The following is an 8,771-nucleotide window of genomic DNA, read 5'->3' as shown; positions in this document are numbered from 1 at the left end:
GCGGCAGGCGGTAGCGCAGCCCCGCACACGGCGGGGCTCAGAGCCTCACCCGCCGCGTCCCGCGCCGCCGGCCTGCTCGTTTCTATCCGCCACCGACGCCAACCCGAGCCGCCGCCGAGCGCGTGCACAACCGCCGCCACCAGCACCCGTAGTAGCAAGCCCGGGCCCCGGCGCGAGCACGCAGGCGCCGTGGCGCCTCTATATTCCTCCCCGCCGCTTAGTGCGCTTGCGCCTGCCGCCGCTATCGGAGCGGTGCGGGGGAGGCGAGGCAAACAAGCGGCGGAGGTGCTGCGGCAGGCGTAGCTGTGCCGACCTGCGCCGCGCCCCCGGGCCCTGACAGCCCTGTCGTTCGGGAGAGCTGGTGGAAGCCCCGGGGATTGCGGCGGGAGCCCGTCTCTGCGGATGAGGAGCCCCCATACGCCAGGGTCGGGCTGGGAGGAAGAAGATCGAGAAGGGGCCGGAGGCCTGGCGGCATGTGGGGGTCGTGGCGCCTGGGCGGGCGGGCGGGACCCTGTAGCCTAGCGAGGGCGGCGAGTCACCGGCTCTGTCTGCCCCGAACGGTGCTGGCGTCCCGCTGGCGTCTGTGGAGCCCGCTGTCAGCCCGGCGCCTTCCGCTGCCCGCCGGCCGGTAGCGCCCCGGGTGAGTCAGGGCTCGGGGAAGGCCCAGCGGTCGCCCCTGGTTTTTGGGGGTGGTGGGCGGGCGGGCAGCGTGCTGGTGGTTTGCCGAGTCTGAATTGCCGACTTGGAAGCAAGCTTGAGAGGATTTCCCCCACCACCACCCGGGTGCCAGCGGTCCCCTCACCATCCTTTCTCCCCTCTCCGCTGTAATGAAACATACCTGCCAGAGAGAACCTCATTCTTTCTCTGCAGCGTTTGCTCAAGTGTCTGTTTTGGCGGGGCTGGGGGGACGACGACCCAGCTGACATGTTTAAGGAGACTACGCTTTTAGAGCCATTTATGGTGGATTCGGCCTTTATTTCCAAATGCACAATCTGAATGCTTCCAGTGCTTCTGGGGAAGATCACCAATGCAAAAGCCTGTGGCCGATGTGCTTTACTAACCACATAGAGCTATCTTCAGTAGATTTTTGCCTGCAAGGTTATGAGGAAGTAGTTAAAACACTTCAGTTCATGCCTTGCAACCTTCTATCCAGCTCACTCAAAGCACAGTGTTTGTATGTGAAGGGCAGCGAGAGAAGATGCAGTGTAAACTCCTGTGAAGCCAACGACGGCACCTGCATTACCTGAAGGAATCATCTTTAGTTTAATGTTGAAATGCCTGGCGGTTCATGGCTGCACTATACTTAGACTTAATTCCTGGGGCGATATGTAACTCTGCGTAATGGACAGCTTGTAACAATCTGAAGGTTATGGTGGCAAAGATCAGGTCATTATTACTGAACCCGTTGGTTAAAACACCTGTACATGAATCAGGAAATCACAGAAAAGCAGGGGTTGGAGATCATCTAGCCTGACCCCCCTTGCCAGAGCAAGTTCACCTAGATTAGGTCACACAGCAATGTGTCCAGGTGGTTTTTGAAAGCTGGTTCTATCGTCCTTAATACAGAAAACAGCGATACCTGGGCTGGCACTCTGCTCTGTAGAAAGACTTGATTTTTCCGGAAAACTGCAGTTTTAATTTAAAGAGAGAAGGGCTATAATATGCAATAATCATTTAACTATGAAGGTAGCAACATCCCTCCCCCCCCCCCCCCAATATTTAATGATGATTAGTTTCTGTGTGGTTAACACATGTTTACTGCTGTAACCTCTCTACTGCGATGCTTTTGATTCGAGAACGGCAAAGACGACACAATGAAGTACATTGATAGAGCACTGTGAAGGACTGATCTAACTTCTGGTACATGTGATATTCACATGGGAACATCTAGAGAAATAAAATCACTTTTTACTAGTTTTTAGGTTAAACACAATTATCTTCTGGGGGGACAGATCACAAAAGTTACTAGTATTTAAAATGCTTTGTGTTTAATACAAAAGTATTCCTCCTTCTCTTAGTCAAGCATGTACATTTGGGACCCGCAAGGTAGCCCTTATTGTTAAGCAAAACAGAAAATAAAAGCAATCTGCAGATAATACTTTGTGGCTGTGTCCAGAGCATGTTGTGTACTTCCTTCCTGGTGAGGTGGGGGTAGATTAAGAATTGGGAGGAACTTGCTCCAGTGTTAATTGTGGAGTGCATTTGTTCCTGTAATACAGCAAAAACAGGTCATCATATACTTAAATAGGTCACTTCAAGAAAACTTCAGCGAACCATGTACCAGTCTGGGATGTAGTCAGTTGCTTGACTGGTATTTTTGCCTTTCCAAAATGATGTTACATTAATTTTGAAGGTACTGATGTATTTTGTATGCATTTGTAATACAGAGTGTCTAATTTTATGGTGCAGGAACTCATGCTAAAGCATTTTGACTTCTAAGGATACTTAACAGGAGAAATGAGCAAACTTGTCCTCTACTGTTCAGCTTAAGACAAAAAAAAACCCTGTAAAAGGAATGTTGATTGGCATAAGCAAAAAGACATCTGCAGTCCTTGAAGTACCACATGCACAAAGGTCAATTAAATCAAATTGAAAAACATAATTCAACAATGTTTTCTCCATTTATAATGCATTCTTTTGCTCTGGATACTACTGTTGAAACCTGCTAAATAAATTGAAGCAGATTTAAGAGAGAGGTCTCCTTTTTTGGCTTTAAAAATCAAGAATCTTAAGTTACATACTGACCTTTTTGTACAAAACTACATTTGTTTATCATTTCCTGAACAACACAGGGAAACTGCCTCTCCCTTTAGAAAGTGTCTTGATTCCATTGTGGGAATAGAGGTCACCTGCTGCAAATTAGCTACTTCTCGGGGAAAAGCTAACTGAAAGTATCTCGTGGTCATTTTTGGAGCCTATCCTTTACTTTTTTTGCATTGCCCGAAGTATGGCTGATTTTTCAGGAATTTCAGTTTTGGTTGCCCTTGTTATGGAAATAGTTGGTGCAGGGAGAAAGGGAAATTGGAGACACGTGAAAGCGTGTAAATACTTTCGTAAGTACAAGGAAGGTGACCTTCAGCTGGGCCAAAATCTATTTTAATTCTTAATGTGCCTATATGTGAAGGAATTTACCATAGGCTATTCCAGATGAAAGGCCTGGTCAAAAACAAACCAAGCTGAAAACCTGTCCCAGTTTGCAGCTGCATAGTATTTAGCAGAGAGCTTTGTCTTAATATAAGCTATCAAAATCTGGTGCACTGATAAAACTAAAAATATCTGTGCCAGTAGTCAGGATATGAAAAGGTTAGCAACATACTGCCTTAAGTGTAAAACTTAAATTATGTGCATGTTTGTGGGTTTTGTTTGGTTTTGTTTTTTTTTTAACTGTAAGCATGGAGGTTCTTGTTTGACAAACACCAGATTCAAACTTGGGGGTTTTTTGGGGGGTTTGGTTTTGTTTTACTGTTGATACCATACAATTTTGTGAAAACAAAACAATAATGGACCGTTATATTAATTTCATAGCATCAGATTAAAGTTTAGAATGATATTCTGTTTAATGCAATTAATCATATCTTTACAAAAGATTAAATGAATATTCACTTTTGCACGCAGGCACATCTTTTAAAACAAAGCTGTCTCATGTAAGCAAAGTGCATCAAAACTGGTGATAAGTACTATGTAAATAAGAACAGCCATGGCCTGCTACTACATTCATATGCCAGAGTACTTGTTTTCTCAACTTGTTCTCTGTTGTGAAAACAATGATAATATGCCTTAAACGCAATGATAATACGCTCTAAAAGCAATGATAATATGCTGAAAAATAGCAGTAATCTAGGTTCCATTAATTTCCTGTAAACAGATGTTTTCTGCACAGAAGAATCTTTTTGATGAATTAAGGTCTCCAAATAAGAAAACTTCTCATTCTATGTTTACATTAACCATGAGAAAAGTTAATGGGTTTCAGTAAACAAGTATTTATTTTAGGGATATTACTATTGCTTGGTTTTGTTTTGTTTTTCCTTCAATGAACTTACGCTGTTTCTCAGTCTTGGAGTAGTTGTCTCTACTGCCATGTCCTCTTTATTCAGCACAGAATTCTAGTATTTTTAACTGACTTATTTTTTATCATGTGCCAGATCACATAGAGAGCTGTTGAAAAATATTCTTAACTGAGTAAAATGACTTTGACTTCAGCTGTAAAAAATCTGAGAGATTTTTTGACTACAACCCTCTTATTTGCTCTTCACTTGCCAGAGCATTCCTGACGCTATTTTTGTCTTTGCCTGAGTCATACTTGAGCTTATTCCACACCTTCTGCTTTGCTTTAGACAAAGTTAAGCATTTGAAATGATTTGACATGTAGAACTTCACAGAAGACTTGCAGCTGTACTGTTTGCTGTTTGGTTTTACAGTATTCTCTCTTGACTGTTGTCCGGTGTGACCGCTGTTGTGGAACAAGTGGGGCTGTTCCTACCAGTTGCCAACGTGCCGGTAGGTTCCCGCATTCTGATTCTCTGCCTTCCTCTCACACAGGCTAGGTGGATGACTGGTGAAACCTGTTAAGGTAGGAGAGGGAGGAAATCTCCTTCCAAATAAATAACGTGTGTATCTTCTGATTGTCACCCATAGGTTTATAAGTTGTAGGAAGTGTAATTAATGTTTAACTATTTGCTGGAGAAAGGCCAAGTGAATCATGAAAAAGGACAACTACTTGCATGCCTTAAAGTCTTCTTTACCTTCCTGTTAAAATGGTGGGAAGGGGACTTGAAATGCAATCGAGCATTTATGCATAAATTATATGATAATGGACTAAAGAATGTGTTCTACCACTTTACGCCTGAATTAACCAGTTGCAGAATGGCTTGAGCAGCAAGGCCATGAGCCTATGGAGCAGTTGTCCAAGCAGTCGCCTGTGTAGCTTAGTAAGACCAGGCCCCACACCGTCTTTGGTGAGAACAGAAGGGGCAACAATCGGTCAGCGTATTCTTGTGTATCATGCAGCAAGGGCACAAGATGTGGGAGCAGGAGGTGTGATAAGGATTCAGTGTTCCTGGGACTGAGAAAGAGACATGATTCCCAGGCTGCAAGATGGGTAGAGTATGTAAATGTAACTTTTAGTTAAGAGCCAATTAGAATACGACAAGTATAACACATGGTAAGAATAGTATAAAAGGAACTGTGTGCTTGCAATACAGTTGAAGTGCTCTATCCATCCCATTGATTGGCAGCATTCTTCCCTCTCGTCGCGGCAAGTGGCGCCCAAACGGGCCTGTCCCCTACAAAGGACAGGAACCCGGAGTGCATACGGACCTGTCCCCGGAGTGGACAAGGATCCAGAGTGGGGAGAGTTTGGGAAGGCACCGGGAGCAGCGACTGGGGAGCAGATCAGTGAATGCCGGACATGTGTGTCTGATCGAACGCTTGGGACCGTCCTGAAAACGGGGGCTCGTCATGAGCTGGCCTGATAGCAGGGTCCCGCCGTCCGGGGCTACAAACACGGAATGAGCTGCATGAGGATGCGCTGCCAGGAGTCAGCACAACGAGCTGACAGGAGTCAGCAACAGGAGCTGCCAGGAGTCGGCAGCGCGATGAAATCTCCATGGAGCGCGAGGTAGCTTTTAATTTATTCTTATGTTTTTTAGAAAAGTGGCAAGTAAAGGACATTATCCTTAAAAAAGGAGTTAGAAGGTTTGGTAGTGTTCAGAAAGGTAGAAGTCGGGGAGGAAAGGCGAGGTGGCAATGAAACTCCTGCACGACATGCTCTCTAAGAGAGTGATTAAAAATTATGAAAAGTCTTTAAAACCCCTCTTTTTTGTGAAGAAAGCAAGCTGATAACAAGCCTTGACAGCACTTTTGATTTACCTACTTGGGAAGCTATTGGAACTCAAACCTAAGTTGCTAGTAACTCTCTGGAAATTAAGTAAAAGGATTTTGGCGGAACGCATTGCTGCTACTTCAGCCTTTGCAGCTTTAGCACCAGTTCTGGGTTCTACAGAACCGATTTAAAAACGGAAGAAATCTACTATGGAGAATATGTTCTTGTTTCTGGGTGCTCTTTTGCCTCCCCCAGTTACTATGCTAAGTAAGAATGCCATGTTATCAGAGCGAAGTGATAAATCTGTCGGAACTGACCGCGCAGGGGAACGAGTAGCGCACGTAAATCTGCCACCATGGCCTGCGCCCCCCCCCACTACTATACCTTTGGAAGGAAAAATGTGGAAACAAATGTACAACTGACTGCCTTTTAACTTTTACTGAGCCTAAAACACCCCATGACGCAGTCGAAAATGTTAACTGGCATCAACAACTTCAGTTTGTTCTTAAAAAAACAGAAAACATAAAAGCGGAGCGGGCGATGGCATGCCCTGCTGTGAAAGGGTGTGCAGAACTGCCCACCCCCCACCCGAAAACCTACTGAGAGAGAAACTACCTATATGAAGAATCACCAACTAAGGCACAGAGCACTGTTACCCCCATGAACAAGGAACCTCAGCAGTGGGACAAGAATCCTACGGAGATGGACACGTATCGGCTTCGACAACCATCGGATCAGGGACACATTTCATTTCAATATCCATCGCTCCCACCCACACCACATCAATCCCCAGCGAACTCATCAATACATCACTGTCTCCTGATGCCTGAGACACTCTGCAGAGCCTGCTCATCCCAGCCTGGGCACGTAAGATGGTGTCAGAATGGGAAAAAGGGTTACATCAGGGTATTTTGATTCCTACTCACTTGCGAAACTTACTGGGGAAAGGTTGATGTGGGAATGAGCGGGTGGTGGAGAGAGTTAATACTGGGCCGGTGGGAGGTGGATGGGACACGGAGACTGTGCGGTGGGTCATTGTGCTCTGCCAGGTCCTAGTGCTCACTCAGGGCTCGGCCCCGGTGACCATCGGGGTTGTGCTGTTCCTCACAGCACGGGGACAAGGGCGCTGCGGGCAGCAGCCAAGACCACTGACACCAGGCTGCACAGCCGAGTGCTTTGGCAGAATTGCTGTAGAAGTGGGAGAACTGCCCCCCCACATCCCCTCAACCCACCCATACGGACTGGATGTGACAACTCACGTCTTGCAATGTTGTTTGTTTGATGACTTGGTTTGCAGCGTTTGTTTGTATGTGCTGCGGGTTCAGAGATGCATTTATCCACTGAGAGCAAGGCTGCCTACTTAGCAAAAGGATTTTTGATAGCCATCATTGAAACTGGGGAGCTTACTTTAGAAATTTAACCTGGAAAACACAAAATCCCCATTTGGGGTGATTAATAGCTAGTTACTTAGAAAAAAATTGCCCATTTGTAATGTTTAATACAGGAGTAACTGACTAAGGGGCATATAAAGCCTTGTAGAAGTTTGTGGACCATGCAAAATTTTAAGAGATTGGGTTTGTTTTTTTTTCGAAAGGTATTATTGAGTCTTGATTCCACAAGGCGTAAAAATTCACCAACTATCTGCCAGACTTATGTAGCCTTGACACTTGCTCCAGTATGAAAAACGCATCCTGATCTAATCTTTTATCATTACATGGATGAGAATTTGATTACAGAAAAAACTCGGACATTGAAAGTTTGATTCATGAGTTACCAGCGCAGGGGCTACTGCACAATTGGGGGAATCCAGTAGGTGTGCTCTGCTATAGCAGCACTTGAATACCCTGTGAAATCAAACTGGACAACAGCTCAGAATATATATATTACCTTTGATGTCTAAAAGTTATCTGCACACCTGCTGTGTTTTGTCGATCTTATTATGCCTGGTTAACGACCTGTTCACTTACTTCCAAATACTTTCCTACAACTCCTTCTTGCATTGACGCAGTGCCTCTGTCTTCAAGGTCACTGTGTTTGAGAATGTAATTACCAAATACCTCTCAGCATGAGTAATTTCCCTGTCTCATGGGAATTCAAGGATATTGTCTTCTGTGAGGAGAGCCAGGCTGCCAGCAGGCCCACTGTCCTCCTTGCCAAATTTTTCCTTTTAGTATCTGTGTTACAAAAACTGCTTTTGGAGGTCTCTGCAAGGGCCCTTTGCAGAAAGGTCAATAAACATGACATGTTTATTAAATGTAAGAAAAGTACCATAATTACCAAATCCAAATTTGACCATCGTCAATATCCATCCTGAAATTCCCCAGTCATGAAACCAGCTGTAAGTGCCTTGATACCTTTGCTGTTGCATTTGTTTGCTTTGCCAACCAGGAGTGTCAGAAGTGCAGATAACATCAGCCTCACGTTTTCCTGCAGGCACCAACTGCAATCTGTGACCTTAGGCTGTTCAGAAATCACTATTTCCCTACTTTTCATTTAGCACAAACACATGCATTTTTCAAAGACTGTTAGATCATTCAAAATATCCCGCAGCAAAATTCATAGTCTACTGTGGCTGCACTTGGAACACTTGACTTCAGTTACTGGGATCAGGGTCTCGTCCTGGTTCATGTAAGCTTGAGTTCTTCTGGATCCACGGCTTTATCAGCTTGGCTCCCGTATCTGTAATGACACAGCCAGATCTCCTTCCCAAGTTAGTACCTGTAACTTCGTTCTTAATAACACTTGACATCGACTTTTCTCTCCCTTTTTCCCCCTCTTTTTTTTTTTTCTCAAACCTTCTTTTAAACCTGCTGCATGATTCACCACTGGAGGTACCAAACTGTTCTGTGAGAGACATAACTAGTGCAAAACATAAAGAGCTTTGTGAGAGTTTGATTCGTATGTTTTACCACGGCTTTGCCTGTAGGCAAATGTGGTGTCCCTGTAACGT

The sequence above is a fragment of the Gallinula chloropus genome, assembly GCF_964237585.1.
Source record: "Gallinula chloropus genome assembly, chromosome: Z".
NCBI classification, from domain to species: domain Eukaryota; kingdom Metazoa; phylum Chordata; class Aves; order Gruiformes; family Rallidae; genus Gallinula; species Gallinula chloropus.
Note: the sequence above shows the minus strand (reverse complement) of the source record.